Source organism: Heterodontus francisci, chromosome 28 (assembly GCF_036365525.1).
Source record: "Heterodontus francisci isolate sHetFra1 chromosome 28, sHetFra1.hap1, whole genome shotgun sequence".
Taxonomy (NCBI): domain Eukaryota; kingdom Metazoa; phylum Chordata; class Chondrichthyes; order Heterodontiformes; family Heterodontidae; genus Heterodontus; species Heterodontus francisci.
Genome location: NC_090398.1, coordinates 42,457,099 through 42,474,642, shown reverse-complemented (window position 1 = coordinate 42,474,642; position 17,544 = coordinate 42,457,099).

The window sequence follows — 17,544 nt, the reverse complement described above, 5'->3', positions numbered from 1 at the left end:
GACAAGAGGATCGTGGGGCTGAATGGCCTTCCTCCTGTTCCTGGACAAGAGGATGATGGCGCTGAATGACCATCCTCCTGTTCCTAGACAGGAGGATCAAGGGGCTGAATGGCCTTACTGCTGTTTCTAAACAAAGAGGATCGAGGGGCTGAAGGGCCTTCCTCCTGTTCCTAGACTCGAGGAACGAGGGGCTGAATGGCCCTCCTCCTGTTTCTAGACAAGAGGATCGAGGTGCAGAAAGGACTTCCTCCTGTTTGTAGACAAGAGGATCGATGGGCTGAATGGCCTTCCTCCTGTTTTTAGACAAAAGGTTCAAGGGGCTCAATTGCCTTCCTTCTGTTTCTAAACAAGAGAATCGATAGGCTGAATGTCCTTCATCAAGTTTCTATACATGAGGATCGAGGGGCTGAATGGCCTTCCTCCTGTTTCTATACAAGAGGATCGAGGGTCTGAATGGCCTTCCTCCTGTTTGTAGACAAGAGGATCGATGGGCTGAATGGCCTTCCTCCTGTTTTTAGACAAAAGGTTCAAGGGGCTCAATTGCCTTCCTCCTGTTTCTAAACAAGAGAATCGATAGGCTGAATGTCCTTCATCAAGTTTCTATACATGAGGATCGAGGGTCTGAATGGCCTTCCTCCTGTTCCTAGATAAGAGGATGGAGGTGCTGAATGGCCTTCCTCCTATTTCTAGACATGAGGGTCGAGGGGCTGTATGACCTTCCTGAAGTTTCTAAACAAAGAGGATCGAGGGGCTGAAGGGCCTTCCTCCTGTTCCTAGACTCGAGGAACGAGTGGCTGAATGGCCCTCCTCCTGTTTCTAGACAAGAGGATCGAGGTGCAGAAAGGACTTCCTCCTGTTTCTATACAAGAGGATCGAGGGTCTGAATGGCCTTCCTCCTGTTTGTAGACAAGTGGATCGATGGGCTGAATGGCCTTCCTCCTGTTTTTAGACAAAAGGTTCAAGGGGCTCAATTGCCTTCCTTCTGTTTCTAAACAAGAGAATCGATAGGCTGAATGTCCTTCATCAAGTTTCTATACATGAGGATCGAGGGGCTGAATGGCCTTCCTCCTGTTTCTATACAAGAGGATCGAGGGTCTGAATGGCCTTCCTCCTGTTTGTAGACAAGAGGATCGATGGGCTGAATGGCCTTCCTCCTGTTTTTAGACAAAAGGTTCAAGGGGCTCAATTGCCTTCCTTCTGTTTCTAAACAAGAGAATCGATAGGCTGAATGTCCTTCATCAAGTTTCTATACATGAGGATCGAGGGTCTGAATGGCCTTCCTCCTGTTCCTAGATAAGAGGATGGAGGTGCTGAATGGCCTTCCTCCTATTTCTAGACATGAGGGTCGAGGGGCTGTATGACCTTCCTGAAGTTTCTAGACAAGAGCATCGAGGGGCTGAATGGCCTTCCTCAAGTTTCTGTACATGAGGATCGAGGGCTGTATGGTCCTCCCCCTGTTCCCGCACAAGAGGTTCGAGGGGCTGAGTGGCCTTCCTCCAATTTCCAGAAATGATGGTCGAGGGGCTTTTTGACCTTCCTGAAAGTCCAAGACAAGAGGATCAATGGGCTGAATGGCCTTCCTCAAGTTCCTAGACAAGAGGATCGAGGGGCTCAATAGCCTTCCTCCTGTTTCAAGACAAGAGGATCAAGGGGCTGAATGGCCTTCCTCCTGTTTCTAGACAAGAGGATCGAGGGGCTGAAAGGCCTTCCTCCTGTTTTTAGACAAGAGGATCGAGGGGCTGAATGGCCGTCCTCCTGTTCCTGGACAAGAGGATCAGGGGGCTCAATGGCCTTCCTCCTGTTTCAAGACAAGAGGATCAAGGGGCTGAATGGCCATCCTCCTGTTCCTGGACAAGAGGATGACGGGGATGAATGGCCTTCTTCCTGTTCCTGGACAAGAGGATGACGGGGATGAATGGCCTTCCTCCTGTTTCCAGACAAAAGGATCGAGGGGCTGAATGGCCTTCCTCCTGTTTTTAGACAAGAGGATCGAGGGGCTGAATGGCCTTCCTCCTGTTCCTGGACAAGAGGATGACGGGGCTGAATGGCCTTCCTCCTGTTCCTAGAGAAGAGGATCAAGGGGCTGAATGGCCTTCCTGCTGTTTCTAAACAAAGAGGATCGAGGGGCTGAATGGCCTTCCTCTTCTTTTTAGACAAGAGGATCGAGGAGCTGAATGGCCTTCCTCCTATTTCCAGACAAGAAGATTGTGGGGCTGAAGGGCCTTCCTCCTGTTTCTGGACAAAAGGATCGACGGGCTGAATGGAACTCCACCTGTTTGTAGACAAGAGGGTCGAGCGGCTGAATGGCCTCCCTCCTTTTTCCAGACAAGAGGATCAAGGGGCTGGATGACCTTCCTCCTGTTTCTAGACAAGAGGATCAAGGGGCTGAATGGCCTTCCTCCTGTTTCTAGATAAGAGGATCGAGGGGCTGAATGGCCTTCCTCCTGTTTCTAGACAAGAGGATCAGGGGGCTGAATGGCCTTCCTCCTGTTTTTAGACAAATGGATCAAGGGGCTGACTGGCCTACCTCCAGTTTCCAGACAAGAGGATCGAGGGGCTGAATGACCTTCCTCCTATTTCCAGACAAGAATATTGTGGGGCTGAAGGGCCTTCCTCCTGTTTCTAGACAAAAGGATCGACGTGCTGAATGGATTTCCTCCTGTTTCTAGACTAGAGGATCGAGGGGCAGAATGCCCTTCCTCCTGTTTCTAGACAAGAGGATCGAGGGGCTGAAGGGCCTTACTCCTGTTCCTGGACAAGAGAATTGAGGGGCTGAATAGCCTTCCTCAAGTTCCGAGACAAGAGTATCGAGGGGCTGAATGGCCTTCCTCCTGTTCCCGGACAAGAGGTTCGAGGGGATGTATGACCTTCCTCCAATTTCCAGAAATGAGGGTCGAGGGGCTGTGTGACCTTCCTGAAGGTCCAAGACAAGAGGATCAATGGGCTGAATGGCCTTCCTCAAGTTCCTAGACAAGAGGATCGAGGGTCTGAAGGGCCTTCCTCCTGCTTCCAGACAAGAGGATTGGGGGGCTGAATGGAATTCCTCCTGCTCCTAGACAAGGGGATCAAGGGGCTGAATGGCCTTCCTCCTGTTCCTGGACAAGAGGATGACGGGAATGAATGGCCTTCCTCCTGTTTGTCGACAAGAGAATCGAGGGGCTGAATGGCCTTCCTCCTGTTTTTAGACAAGAGGATCGAGGGGCTGAATGGCCTTCCTCCTGTTCCTGGACAAGAGGATCAAGGGGCTCAATGGCCTTCCTCCTGATTTTAGACAAGAGAATCGTGGGGCTGAATGGCCTTCCTCCTGTTCCTGGACAAGAGGATGATGGCGCTGAATGACCATCCTCCTGTTCCTAGACAGGGGGATCAAGGAGCTGAATGGCCTTCCTGCTGTTTTTAGACAAGAGGATCGTGGGGCTGAATGGCCTTCCTCCTGTTCCTGGACAAGAGGATGATGGCGCTGAATGACCATCCTCCTGTTCCTAGACAGGAGGATCAAGGGGCTGAATGGCCTTACTGCTGTTTCTAAACAAAGAGGATCGAGGGGCAGAATGGCCTTCCTCCTGTTTTTAGACAAAAAGCTCCAGGGGCTGAATGGCCTTCCACGTGTTTCTGGACAAGAGTTTTCGGAGGCTGAAGGCCTTTCTTCTGTTTCTAGTCAAGAGGATCGAGCGGCTGAATGGCCTTACTCCTGTTTCTAGACATGAGGATCGAGGTGCTGAATGGACTTCCTTCTGTTTCGATACAAGAGGATCGAGGGGCTGAATCATCTTCCTCCTGCTTCTAGACAAGAGGATCGAGGGGCTGAAGGGCCTTCCTCCTGTTCCTAGACTCGAGGAACGAGGGGCTGAATGGCCCTCCTCCTGTTTCTAGACAAGAGGATCGAGGTGCTGAAAGGACTTCCTCCTGGTTCTATACAAGAGGATCGAGGGTCTGAAAGGCCTTCCTCCTGTTCCTGGACAAGAGGATGACGGGAATGAATGACCATCCTCCTGTTTGTAGACTAGAGAATCGAGGGGCTGAATGGCCTTCCTCCTGTTTTTTGACAAGAGGATCGAGGGGCTGAATGGCCTTCCTCCTGTTCCTGGACAAGAGGATGACGGGAATGAATGGCCTTCCTCCTGTTTGTAGACAAGAGGATCGAGGGGCTGAATGGCCTCCCTCCTGTTTTTAGACAAGAGGATCGAGGGGCTGAATGGCCTTCCTCCTGTTCCTGGACAAGAGGATCAAGGGGCTCAATGGCCTTCCTCCTGTTTTTAGACAAGAGAATCGTGGGGCTGAATGGCCTTCTTCCTGTTCCTGGACAAGAGGATGATGGCGCTGAATGACCATCCTCCTGTTCCTAGACAGGAGGATCAAGGGGCTGAATGGCCTTCCTGCTGTTTTTAGACAAGAGGATCGTGGGGCTGAATGGCCTTCCTCCTGTTCCTGGACAAGAGGATGATGGCGCTGAATGACCATCCTCCTGTTCCTAGACAGGGGGATCAAGGAGCTGAATGGCCTTCCTGCTGTTTTTAGACAAGAGGATCGTGGGGCTGAATGGCCTTCCTCCTGTTTTTTGACAAGAGGATCGAGGGGCTGAATGGCCTTCCTCCTGTTCCTGGACAAGAGGATGACGGGAATGAATGGCCTTCCTCCTGTTTGTAGACAAGAGGATCGAGGGGCTGAATGGCCTCCCTCCTGTTTTTAGACAAGAGGATCGAGGGGCTGAATGGCCTTCCTCCTGTTCCTGGACAAGAGGATCAAGGGGCTCAATGGCCTTCCTCCTGTTTTTAGACAAGAGAATCGTGGGGCTGAATGGCCTTCTTCCTGTTCCTGGACAAGAGGATGATGGCGCTGAATGACCATCCTCCTGTTCCTAGACAGGAGGATCAAGGGGCTGAATGGCCTTCCTGCTGTTTTTAGACAAGAGGATCGTGGGGCTGAATGGCCTTCCTCCTGTTCCTGGACAAGAGGATGATGGCGCTGAATGACCATCCTCCTGTTCCTAGACAGGAGGATCAAGGGGCTGAATGGCCTTACTGCTGTTTCTAAACAAAGAGGATCGAGGGGCTGAAGGGCCTTCCTCCTGTTCCTAGACTCGAGGAACGAGGGGCTGAATGGCCCTCCTCCTGTTTCTAGACAAGAGGATCGAGGTGCAGAAAGGACTTCCTCCTGTTTCTATACAAGAGGATCGAGGGTCTGAATGGCCTTCCTCCTGTTTGTAGACAAGAGGATCGATGGGCTGAATGGCCTTCCTCCTGTTTTTAGACAAAAGGTTCAAGGGGCTCAATTGCCTTCCTTCTGTTTCTAAACAAGAGAATCGATAGGCTGAATGTCCTTCATCAAGTTTCTATACATGAGGATCGAGGGGCTGAATGGCCTTCCTCCTGTTTCTATACAAGAGGATCGAGGGTCTGAATGGCCTTCCTCCTGTTTGTAGACAAGAGGATCGATGGGCTGAATGGCCTTCCTCCTGTTTTTAGACAAAAGGTTCAAGGGGCTCAATTGCCTTCCTCCTGTTTCTAAACAAGAGAATCGATAGGCTGAATGTCCTTCATCAAGTTTCTATACATGAGGATCGAGGGTGTGAATGGCCTTCCTCCTGTTCCTAGATAAGAGGATGGAGGTGCTGAATGGCCTTCCTCCTATTTCTAGACATGAGGGTCGAGGGGCTGTATGACCTTCCTGAAGTTTCTAGACAAGAGCATCGAGGGGCTGAATGGCCTTCCTCAAGTTTCTGTACATGAGGATCGAGGGGCTGTATGGTCCTCCCCCTGTTCCCGCACAAGAGGTTCGAGGGGCTGAGTGGCCTTCCTCCAATTTCCAGAAATGATGGTCGAGGGGCTTTTTGACCTTCCTGAAGGTCCAAGACAAGAGGATCAATGGGCTGAATGGCCTTCCTCAAGTTCCTAGACAAGAGGATCGAGGGGCTCAATGGCCTTCCTCCTGTTTCAAGACAAGAGGATCAAGGGGCTGAATGGCCTTCCTCCTGTTTCTAGACAAAAGGATCGAGGGGCTGAAAGGCCTTCCTCCTGTTTTTAGACAAGAGGATCGAGGGGCTGAATGGCCGTCCTCCTGTTCCTGGACAAGAGGATCAGGGGGCTCAATGGCCTTCCTCCTGTTTCAAGACAAGAGGATCAAGGGGCTGAATGGCCATCCTCCTGTTCCTGGACAAGAGGATGACGGGGATGAATGGCCTTCTTCCTGTTCCTGGACAAGAGGATGACGGGGATGAATGGCCTTCCTCCTGTTTCCAGACAAAAGGATCGAGGGGCTGAATGGCCTTCCTCCTGTTTTTAGACAAGAGGATCGAGGGGCTGAATGGCCTTCCTCCTGTTCCTGGACAAGAGGATGACGGGGCTGAATGGCCTTCCTCCTGTTCCTAGAGAAGAGGATCAAGGGGCTGAATGGCCTTCCTGCTGTTTCTAAACAAAGAGGATCGAGGGGCTGAATGGCCTTCCTCTTCTTTTTAGACAAGAGGATCGAGGGGCTGAATGGCCTTCCTCCTATTTCCAGACAAGAAGATTGTGGGGCTGAAGGGCCTTCCTCCTGTTTCTGGACAAAAGGATCGACGGGCTGAATGGAACTCCACCTGTTTGTAGACAAGAGGGTCGAGCGGCTGAATGGCCTCCCTCCTTTTTCCAGACAAGAGGATCAAGGGGCTGGATGACCTTCCTCCTGTTTCTAGACAAGAGGATCAAGGGGCTGAATGGCCTTCCTCCTGTTTCTAGATAAGAGGATCGAGGGGCTGAATGGCCTTCCTCCTGTTTCTAGACAAGAGGATCAGGGGGCTGAATGGCCTTCCTCCTGTTTTTAGACAAATGGATCAAGGGGCTGACTGGCCTACCTCCAGTTTCCAGACAAGAGGATCGAGGGGCTGAATGACCTTCCTCCTATTTCCAGACAAGAATATTGTGGGGCTGAAGGGCCTTCCTCCTGTTTCTAGACAAAAGGATCGACGTGCTGAATGGATTTCCTCCTGTTTCTAGACTAGAGGATCGAGGGGCAGAATGCCCTTCCTCCTGTTTCTAGACAAGAGGATCGAGGGGCTGAAGGGCTTTCCTCCTGTTTTTTAACAAGATGATCCAGGGGCTGAAGGGCCTTCCTCCTGTTCCTAGACAAGAGGATAGAGGGGCTCAATGGCCTTCCTCCTGTATTTGCACAAAAGGATAGAGGGGCTCAATGGCCTTCCTCCTGTATCTGGACAAGAGGATCGAGGGGCTGAATGGCCTTCCTTCAGTTTCTATGCATGAGGATCGCGGGGCTGAATGGCCTTCCTCCTGTTCCTAGACAAGAGGACGGAGGGGCTGAAAGGCAATGCTCCTATTTCTAGACATGAGGGTCGAGGAGCTGTATGACCTTCCTGAAGTTCTGAGACAAGAGGATCGAGGGGCAGAATGGCCTTCCACCTGTTCCTAGTCAAGAGGATTAAGTTTCTGAAAGGCTTCCTCCTGTTTCTAAACAAGAGCATCGAGGGGCTGAATGGCCTTCCTCAAGTTTCTGTACATGAGGTTCGAGGGGCTGAATGGCCTTCCTCCAATTTCCAGAAATGAGGGTTGAGGGGCTGTGTGACCTTCCTGAAGGTCCAGGACAAGAGGATCAATGGGCTGAATGGCCTTCCTCCTGGTTCCAGACAAGAGCACTGGGGTCTGAATGGAATTCCTCCTGTTCCTAGACAAGGGGATCAAGGGGCTGAATGGCCTTCCTCCTGTTCCTAGACAAGAGGATCGTGGGGCTGAATGGCCTTCCTCCTGTTTTTAGACAAGAGATTCCAGGGGCTGTATGGCCTTCCTACTGTTCCTGGACAAGAGGATCAAGGGGCTGAATGGACGTCCTCCTGTTCCTGGACAAGAGGATGACGGGGCTGAATGGATTTCCTCATGTTTTTAGACAAAAAGCTCCAGGGGCTGAATGGCCTTCCACGTGTTTCTGGACAAGAGGTTTCGGGGGCTGAAGGACTTTCTCCTGTTTCTAGTCAAGAAGATCGAGTGGCTGAATGGCCTTACTCCTGTTTCTGGACAAGAGGATCGAGGTGCTGAACGGACTTCCTTCTGTTTCTATACAAGAGGATCGAGGGGCTGAATGGCCTTACTCCTGTTTCTAGACAATAGGATCGAGGGGCTGAAGTGCCTTCCTCCTGTTCCTAGACTCGAGGAACGAGGGGCTGAATGGCCCTTCTCCTGTTTCTAGACAAGAGGATCGAGGTGCTGAAAGGACTTCCTCCTGTTTCGAAACAAGAGGTTCGATGGGGCTGAATGGCCTTCCTCCTGTTTGTAGACAAGAGGATCGAGGGGCTGAATGGCCTTCCTCCTGTTTTAGACCAAAGGTTCAAGGGGCTCAATGGCCTTCCTCCTGTTTCTAAACAAGAGAATCGATAGGCTGGATGGCCATCATCAAGTTTCTATACAAGTGGATGGAGGGGCTGAATGGCCTTCCTCCTATTTCTAGACATGAGGGTCGAAGGGCTGTATGACCTTCCTGAAGTTCCTAGACAAGAGGATCGAGGGGCTGAATGGCGTTCCACCTGTTCCTAGGCAAGAGGATTGAGGGGCGAAATGGCCCTCCTCCAATTTCCAGAAATGAGGGTCAAGGGGCTGTGTGACCTTCCTGAAGGTCCAAGACAAGAGCATCAATGGGCTGAATGGCCTTCCTCAAGTTCCTAGACAAGAGGATCGAGGGTCTGATTGGCCTTCCTCCTGGTTCTAGACAAGAGGATTGGGTGGCTGAATGGAATTCCTCCTGTTCCTGGACAAGAGTATCAAGGGGCTTAATGGCCTTCCTCCTGTTCCTGGACAAGAGGATGACGGGGATGAATGGCCTTCCTCCTGTTTCTAGACAAAAGGATCTAGGGGCTAAATGGCCTTCCTCCTGTTTTTAGACAAGAGGATCGAGGGGCTGAATGGCCTTCCTGCTGTTCCTAAATAAGTGGATGGAGGGGCTGATTGGCCTTCCTCCTATTTCTAGACATGTGGGTCGAGGGGCTGTATGACCTTCCTGAAGGTCCAAGACAAGAGCATCAATGGGCTGAATGGCCTTCCTCAAGTTCCCAGACAAGAGGATCGAGGGTCTGATTGGCCTTCCTCCTGGTTCTAGACAAGAGGATTGGGTGGCTGAATGGTATTCCTCCTGTTCCCAGACAAGAGGATCGAGGGGCTGAATGGCCTTCCACCTGTTCCTAGGCAAGAGGATTAAGTTGCTGAATGGCTTCCTCCTGTTTCTAGACAAGAGCTTCGAGGGGCTGAATGGCCTTCCTCAAGTTTCAGTACATGAGGATGGAGGGGCTGAATGGTTCTCCCCCTGTTCCCGGACAAGAGGTTTGAGGGGCTGAATGGCCTTCCTCCAATTTCCAGAAATGAGGGTCGAGGGGCTGTGTGACCTTCCTGAAGGTCCAAGACAAGAGGATCAATGGGCTGAATGGCCTTCCTCAAGTTCCTAGACAAGAGGATCGAGGGTCTGATTGGCCTTCCTCCTATTTTTAGACAAGAGGATCGAGGGGCTGAATGGCCTTCCTCCTGTTCCTGGACAAGAGGATCAGGGGGCTCAATGGCCTTCCTCCTGTTTCAAGACAAGAGGATCAAAGGGCTGAATGGCCATCCTCCTGTTCCTGGACAAGAGGATGATGGGGATGAATGGCCTTCCTCCTGTTCCTGGACAAGATGATGACGGGGATGAATGGCCTTCCTCCTGTTACCAGACAAAAGGATCGAGGGGCTGAATGCCCTTCCTCCTGTTTTTAGACAAAAAGCTCCAGGGGCTGAATGGCCTTCCTCCTGTTCCTGGACAAGAGGATCGTGGGGCTGAAGGCCTTTCTCCTGTTTATAGTCAAGTGGATCGAGGGGCTCAAAGGCCTAACTCCTGTTTCTAGACAAGAGGATCGAGGTGCTGAACGGACTTCCTTCTGTTCCTATGCAAGAGGATCGAGGGGCTGAGTGGCCTTCCTCCTGTTTCTAGACAAGAGGATCGAGGGGCTGAAGGGCCTTCCTCCTGTTCCTAGACTCGAGGAACGAGTGGCTGAATGGCCCTACTCCAGTTTCTAAACAAGAGGATCGAGGTGCTGAAAGGACTTCCTCCTGTTTCTCTGCAAGAGGATCGAGGGGCTGAATGGCCTTCCTCCTGTTGTGGAACAGATGATCGAGGGGCTGAAAGGCCTTACTCCTGTTTCTAAACAAGAGAATCGATAGGCTGATTGGCCTGACTCAAGTTTCGATCCATGAGGATCGAAGGGCTGAATGGCCTTCCTCCTGTTCCTGGACAAGAGGATTGAGGGGCTGAATAGCCTTCCTCTAGTTCTGAGACAAGGGTATCGAGGGGCTGAATGGCCTTCCTCCTGTTCCCGGACAAGAGGTAAGAGGGGCTGTATGCCCTTCCTCCAATTTCCAGAAATGAGGGTCGATGGGCTGTGTGACCTTCCTGAAGGTCCAAGACATGGTCCAAGATCAATGGGCTGATTGGCCTTCCTTAAGTTCCTAGACAAGAGGATCGAGGGTCTGAAGGGCCTTCCTCCTGCTTCCAAACAAGAGGATTGGGGGGCTGAATGGAATTCCTCCTGTTCCCAGACAAGGGGATCAAGGGGCTGAATGGCCTTCCTCATGTTCCTGGACAAGAGGATGACGGGAATGAATGGCCTTCCTCCTGATTCTAGACAAGAGGATCGAGGGGCTGAAGGGCCTTCCTCCTGTTCCTAGACTCGAGGAACGAGGGGCTGAATGGCCCTACTCCAGTTTCTAGACAAGAGGATCGTGGTGCTGAAAGGACTTCCTCCTGTTTCTCTACAAGAGGATCGAGGGGCTGAATGGCCTTCCTCCTGTTTGTAGACCAGATGATCGAGGGGCTGAATGGCCTTACTCCTGTTTCTAAACAAGAGAATCGATAGGCTGATTGGCCTTACTCAAGTTTCGGTACATGAGGATCGAAGGGCTGAATGGCCTTCCTCCTGTTCCTGGACAAGAGGATTGAGGGGCTGAATAGCCTTCCTCAAGTTCCGAGACAAGAGTATCGAGGGGCTGAATGGCCTTCCTCCTGTTCCCGGACATGAGGTTCGAGGGGCTGTATGCCCTTCCTTCAATTTCCAGAAATGAGGGTCGAGGGGCTGTGTGACATTCCTGAAGGTCCAAGACAAGAGGATCAATGGGCTGAATGGCCTTCCTCAAGTTCCTAGACAAGAGGATCAAGGGCCTGAAGGGCCTTCCTCCTGCTTCCAGACTAGAGGATTGGTGGGCTGAATGGAATTCCTCCTGTTCCTCGACAAGGGGATCAAGGGGCTGAATGGCCTTCCTCCTGTTCCTGGACAAGAGGATGACGGGAATGAATGGCCTTCCTCCTGTTTCTAGACAAGAGGATCTAGGGGCCGAATGTCCTTCCTCCTGTTTTTGGACAAGAGGATCGAGGGGCTGAATGGCCTTCCTCCTGTTCCTGGACAAGAGGATCAAGGGGCTCAATGGCCTTCCTCTTGTTTCTGGACAAGAGGATCGATGGGCTGAATGGCCTTCCTCCTGTTTTTAGACAAGAGAATCGTGGGGCTGAATGGCCTTCCTCCTGTTCATGGACAAGAGGATGATGGCGCTGAATGACCATCCTCCTGTTCCTAGACAGGAGGATCAAGGGGCTGAATGGCCTTCCTGCTGTTTTTAGACAAGAGGATCGTGGGGCTGACTGGCCTTCCTCCTGTTCCTGGACAAGAGGATGATGGCGCTGAATGACCATCCTCCTGTTCCTAGACAGGAGGATCAATGGGCTGAATGGCCTTACTGCTGTTTCTAAACAAAGAGGATCGAGGGGCTGAATGGCCTTCCTCCTGTTTCTATACAAAAAGCTCCAGGGGCTGAATGGCCTTCCTGCTGTTTTTAGACAAGAGGATCGATGGGCTGAATGGCCTTCCTCCTGTTTTTAGACAAAAGGTTCAAGGGGCTCAATGGCCTTCCTCCTGTTTCGAAACAAGAGAATCGATAGGCTGAATGGCCTTCATCAAGTTTCTATACATGAGGATCGAGGGGCTGAATAGCCTTCCTCCTATTCCTAGATAAGAGGATGGAGGCGCTGAATGGCCTTCCTCCTGTTTCTAGACATGAAGGTCGAGGGGCTGTATGACCTTCCTGAAGTTTCTAGACAAAAGCATCGAGGGGCTGAATGGCCATCCTCAAGTTTCTGTACATGAGGATCGAGGGGCTGAATGGTCCTCCTCCTGTTCCCGCACAAGAGGTTCGAGGGGCTGAGTGGCCTTCCTCCTGTTTTTAGACAAGAGGATCGAGGGGCTGAATGGCCTTCCTCCTGTTCCTGGACAAGAGGATGACGGGGAAGAATGGCCTTCCTCCTGTTCCTGGACAAGAGGATGACGGGGATGAATGGCCTTCCTCCTGTTTCCAGACAAAAGGATCGAGGGGCTGAATGGCCTTCCTGCTGTTTTTAGACAAGAGGATCGAGGGGCTGAATGGCCTTCCTCCTGTTTTTAGACAAAAAGCTCCAGGGGCTGAATGGCCCTCCACGTGTTTCTAGACAAGAGGTTTCGGGAGCTGAAGGCATTTCTTCTGTTTCTGGTCAAGAGGATCGAGTGGCTGAATGGCCTTACTCCTGTTTCTAGACAAGAGGATCGAGGTGCTGAATGGACTTCCTTCTGTTTCGATACAAGAGAATCGAGGGGCTGAAGGGCCTTCCTCCTGTTCCTAGACTCGAGGAACGAGGGGCTGAATGGCCCTCCTCCTGTTTCTAGACAAGAGCATCGAGGTGCTGAAAGGACTTCCTCCTGTTTCTTTACAAGAGGATCGAGGGGCTGAATGGCCTTCCTCCTGTTTCGAAACAAGAGAATCGATAGGCTGACTGGCCTTCATCAAGTTTCTATACATGAGGATCGAGGGGCTGAATGGCCTTCCTCCAATTCCTAGATAAGAGGATGGAGGCGCTGAATGGCCTTCCCCCTGTTTCTAGAATTGAAGGTCGAGGGGCTGTATGACCTTCCTGAAGTTTCTAGACAAAAGCATCGAGGGGCTGAATGGCCTTCCTCAAGTTTCTGTACATGAGGATCGAGGGGCTGAATGGTCCTCCCCCTGTTCCCGCACAAGAGGTTCGAGGGGCTGAGTGGCCTTCCTCCTGTTTTTAGACAAGAGGATCGAGGGGCTGAATGGCCTTCCTCCTGTTCCTGGACAAGAGGATCAGAGGGCTCAATGGCCTTCCTCCTGTTTCAAGACAAGAGGATCAAGGGGCTGAATGGCCATCCTCCTGTACCTGGACAAGAGGATGACGGGGATGAATGGCCTTCCTCCTGTTCCTGGACAAGAGGATGACGGGGATGAATGGCCTTCCTCCTGTTTCCAGACAAAAGGATCGAGGGGCTGAATGGCCTTCCTCCTGTTTTTAGACAAGAGGATCGAGGGGCTGAATGGCCTTCCTCCTGTTCCTGGACAAGAGGATGACGGGGCTGAATGGCCTTTCTCCTGTTCCTAGACAAGAGGATCAAGGAGCTGAATGGCCTTTCTGCTGTTCCTAAACAAAGAGGATCGTGGGGCTGAATGGCCTTACTCCTGTTTTTAGACAAAAAGCTCCAGGGGCAGAATGGCCTTCCAAGTGTTTCTGGACAAGAGGATCGTGGGGCTGAATGGCCTTACTCCTGTTTCTAGAGAAGAGGATCGAGGGGCTGAATGGCCTTACTCCTGTTTGTAGACAAGATGATCGAGGGGCTGAATGGCCTTCCTCCTGTTTCTGGACAAGAGGTTCGAGGGGCTGAATGGCCTTCCTCCTGTTTCTAGACAAGAGGATCGAGGGTCTGAAGGGCCTCCCTCCTGGTTCTAGACAAGAGGATTGGGGGGCTGAATGGAATTCCTCCTGTTCCTAGACAAGAGGATCAAGGGGCTGAATGGCCTTCCTCCTGTTACTGGACAAGAGGATGACGGGGATGAATGGCCTTCCTCCTGTTTCTAGACAAAAGGATCGAGGGGCTGAATGGCCTTCCTCCTGTTTTTAGACAAGAGGATCGAGGGGCTGAATGGCCTTCCTCCTGTTCCTGGACAAGAGGATCAGGGGGCTCAATGGCCTTCCTCCGGTTTCAAGACAAGAGGATCAAGGGGCTAAATGGCCATCCTCCTGTTCCTGGACAAGAGGATGACGGGGATGAATGGCCTTCCTCCTGTTCCTGGGCAAGAATGACGGGGATGAATGGCCTTCCTCCTGTTTCCAGACAAAAGGATCGAGGGGCTGAACGGCCTTCCTCCTGTTCCTGGACAAGATGATGAAGGGGTTGAATGGCCTTCCTCCTTCTTTTAGACAAGTGGATGATGGGGCTGAATGACCATCCTCCTGTTCCTAGACAAGAGGATCAAGGGGCTGAATGGCCTTCCTGCTGTTTCTAAACAAAGAGGATCGAGGGGCTGAATGGCCTTACTCCTGTTTTTAGACAAAAAGCTCCTGGGGCTGAATGGCCTTCCACGTGTTTCTAGACAAGAGGTTTCGGGGGCTGAAGGCCTTTCTTCTGTTTCTAGTCAAGAGGATCGAGGGGCTGAATGGCCTTACTCCTGTTTCTAGACAAGAGGATGATGGTGCTGAATGACCATCCTCCTGTTCCTAGACAGGAGGATCAAGGGGCTGAATGGCCTTCCTGCTGTTTCTAAACAAAGAGGATCGAGGGGCTGAATGGCCTTCCTCCTGTTTTTAGACAAAATGCTCCAGGGGCTGAATGGCCTTCCACGTGTTTCTAGACAAGAGGTTTCGGGGGCTGAAGGCCTTTCTTCTGTTTCTAGTCAAGAGGATCGAGTGGCTGAATGGCCTTACTCCTGTTTCCAGACAAGAGGATCGGGGTGCTGAATGGACTTCCTTCTGTTTCGATACAAGAGGATCGAGGGGCTGAATCGTCTTCCTCCTGTTTCTAGGCAAGAGGATCGAGTGGCTGAAGGGCCTTCCTCCTGTTCCTAGACTCGAGAAACGAGGGGCTGAATGGCCCTCCTCCTGTCTCTAGACAAGAGGATCGAGGTGCTGAAAGGACTTCCTCCTGTTTCTATACAAGAGGATCGAGGGGCTGAATGGCCTTCCTCCTATTTGTAGACAAGAGGATCGATGGGCTGAATGGCCTTCCTCCTGTTTTTAGACAAAAGGTTCAAGGGGCTCAATGGCCTTCCTCCTGTTTCGAAACAAGAGAATCGATAGGCTGAATGGCCTTCATCAAGTTTCTAAGCATGAGGATCGAGGGGCTGAATAGCCTTCCTCCTATTCCTAGATAAGAGGATGGAGGCGCTGAATGGCCTTCCTCCTGTTTCTAGACATGAAGGTCGAGGGGCTGTATGACCTTTCTCCTGTTTCCAGACAAAAGGATCGAGGGGCTGAATGGCCTTCCTCCTGTTTTTAGACAAGAGGATCGAGGGGCTGAATGGCCCTCCACCTGTTCCTGGACAAGAGGATGATGGCGCTGAATGACCATCCCCCTGTTCCTGGACAGGAGGATCAAGGGGCTGAATGGCCTTACTGCTGTTTCTAAACAAAGAGGATCGAGGGGCTGAATGGCCTTCCTCCTGTTTTTAGACAAGAATCTCCAGGGGCTGAATGGCCCTCCACGTGTTTCTAGACAAGAGGTTTCGGGAGCTGAAGGCATTTCTTCTGTTTCTTGTCAAGAGGATCGAGTGGCTGAATGGCCTTACTCCTGTTTCTAGACAAGAGGATCGAGGTGCTGAATGGACTTCCTTCTGTTTCGATACAAGAGGATCGAGGGGCTGAATCGTCTTCCTCCTGTTTCTAGACAAGAGAATCGAGGGGCTGAAGGGCCTTCCTCCTGTTCCTAGACTCGAGGAACGAGGGGCTGAATGGCCCTCCTCCTGTTTCTAGACAAGAGGATCGAGGTGCTGAAAGGACTTCCTCCTGTTTCTTTACAAGAGGATCGAGGGGCTGAATGGCCTTCCTCCTGTTTCGAAACAAGAGAATCGATAGGCTGACTGGCCTTCATCAAGTTTCTATACATGAGGATCGAGGGGCTGAATGGCCTTCCTCCTATTCCTAGATAAGAGGATGGAGGCGCTGAATGGCCTTCCTCCTGTTTCTAGACATGAAGGTCGAGGGGCTGTATGACCTTCCTGAAGTTTCTAGACAAAAGCATCGAGGGGCTGAATGGCCTTCCTCAAGTTTCTGTACATGAGGATCGAGGGGCTGAATGGTCCTCCCCCTGTTCCCGCACAAGAGGTTCGAGGGGCTGAGTGGCCTTACTCCTGTTTTTAGACAAGAGGATCGAGGGGCTGAATGGCCTTCATCCTGTTACTGGACAAGAGGATCAGAGGGCTCAATGGCCTTCCTCCTGTTTCAAGACAAGAGGATCAAGGGGCTGAATGGCCATCCTCCTGTACCTGGACAAGAGGATGACGGGGATGAATGGCCTTCCTCCTGTTCCTGGACAAGAGGATGACGGGGATGAATGGCCTTCTCCTGTTTCCAGACAAAAGGATCGAGGGGCTGAATGGCCTTCCTCCTGTTTTTAGACAAGAGGATCGAGGGGCTGAATGGCCTTCCTCCTGTTCCTGGACAAGAGGATGACGGGGCTGAATGGCCTTCCTCCTGTTCCTAGACAAGAGGATCTTGGGTCTGAATGGCCTTACTCCTGTTTCTAGACAAGAGCATCGAGGTTCTGAATGGACTTACTCCTGTTTTTAGACAAGAGGATCAAGGGGCTGAATGGCCTTCCTGCTGTTTCTAAACAAAGAGGATCGAGGGGCTGAATGGCCTTCCTGCTGTTTCTAAACAAAGAGGATCGAGGGGCTGAATGGCCTTACTCCTGTTTTTAGACAAAAAGCTCCAGGGGCTGAATGGACTTCCAAGTGTTTCTGGACAAGAGGATCGTGGGGCTGAATGGCCTTACTCCTGTTTCTAGAGAAGAGGATCCAGGGGCTGAATGGCCTTACTCCTGTTTCTAGACAAGAGGATCTTGGGTCTGAATGGCCTTACTCCTGTTTCTAGACAAGAGCATCGAGGTTCTGAATGGACTTACTCCTGTTTGTAGACAAGATGATCGAGGGGCTGAATGGCCTTCCTCCTGTTTCTGGACAAGAGGTTCGAGGGGCTGAATGGCCTTCCTCCTGTTTCTAGACAAGAGGATTGAGGGTCTGAAGGGCCTTCCTCCTGGTTCTAGACAAGAGGATTGGGGGGCTGAATGGAATTCCTCCTGTTCCTAGACAAGAGGATGACGGGGATGAATGGCCTTCCTCCTGTTTCTAGACAAAAGGATCGAGGGGCTGAATGGCCTTCCTCCTGTTTTTAGACAAGAGGATCGAGGGGCTGAATGGCCTTCCTCCTGTTCCTGGACAAGAGGATCAGGGGGCTCAATGGCCTTCCTCCTGTTTCAAGACAAGAGGATCAAGGGGCTGAATGGCCTTCCTCCTGTTTCTAGACAAAAGGATCGAGGGGCTGAATGGCCTTCCTCCTGTTTTTAGACAAGAGGATCGAGGGGCTGAATGGCCTTCCTCCTGTTCCTGGACAAGAGGATCAGGGGGCTCAATGGCCTTCCTCCTGTTTCAAGACAAGAGGATCAAGGGGCTGAATGGCCAACCTCCTGTTCCTGGACAAGAGGATGACGGGGTTGAATGGCCTTCCTCCTGTTCC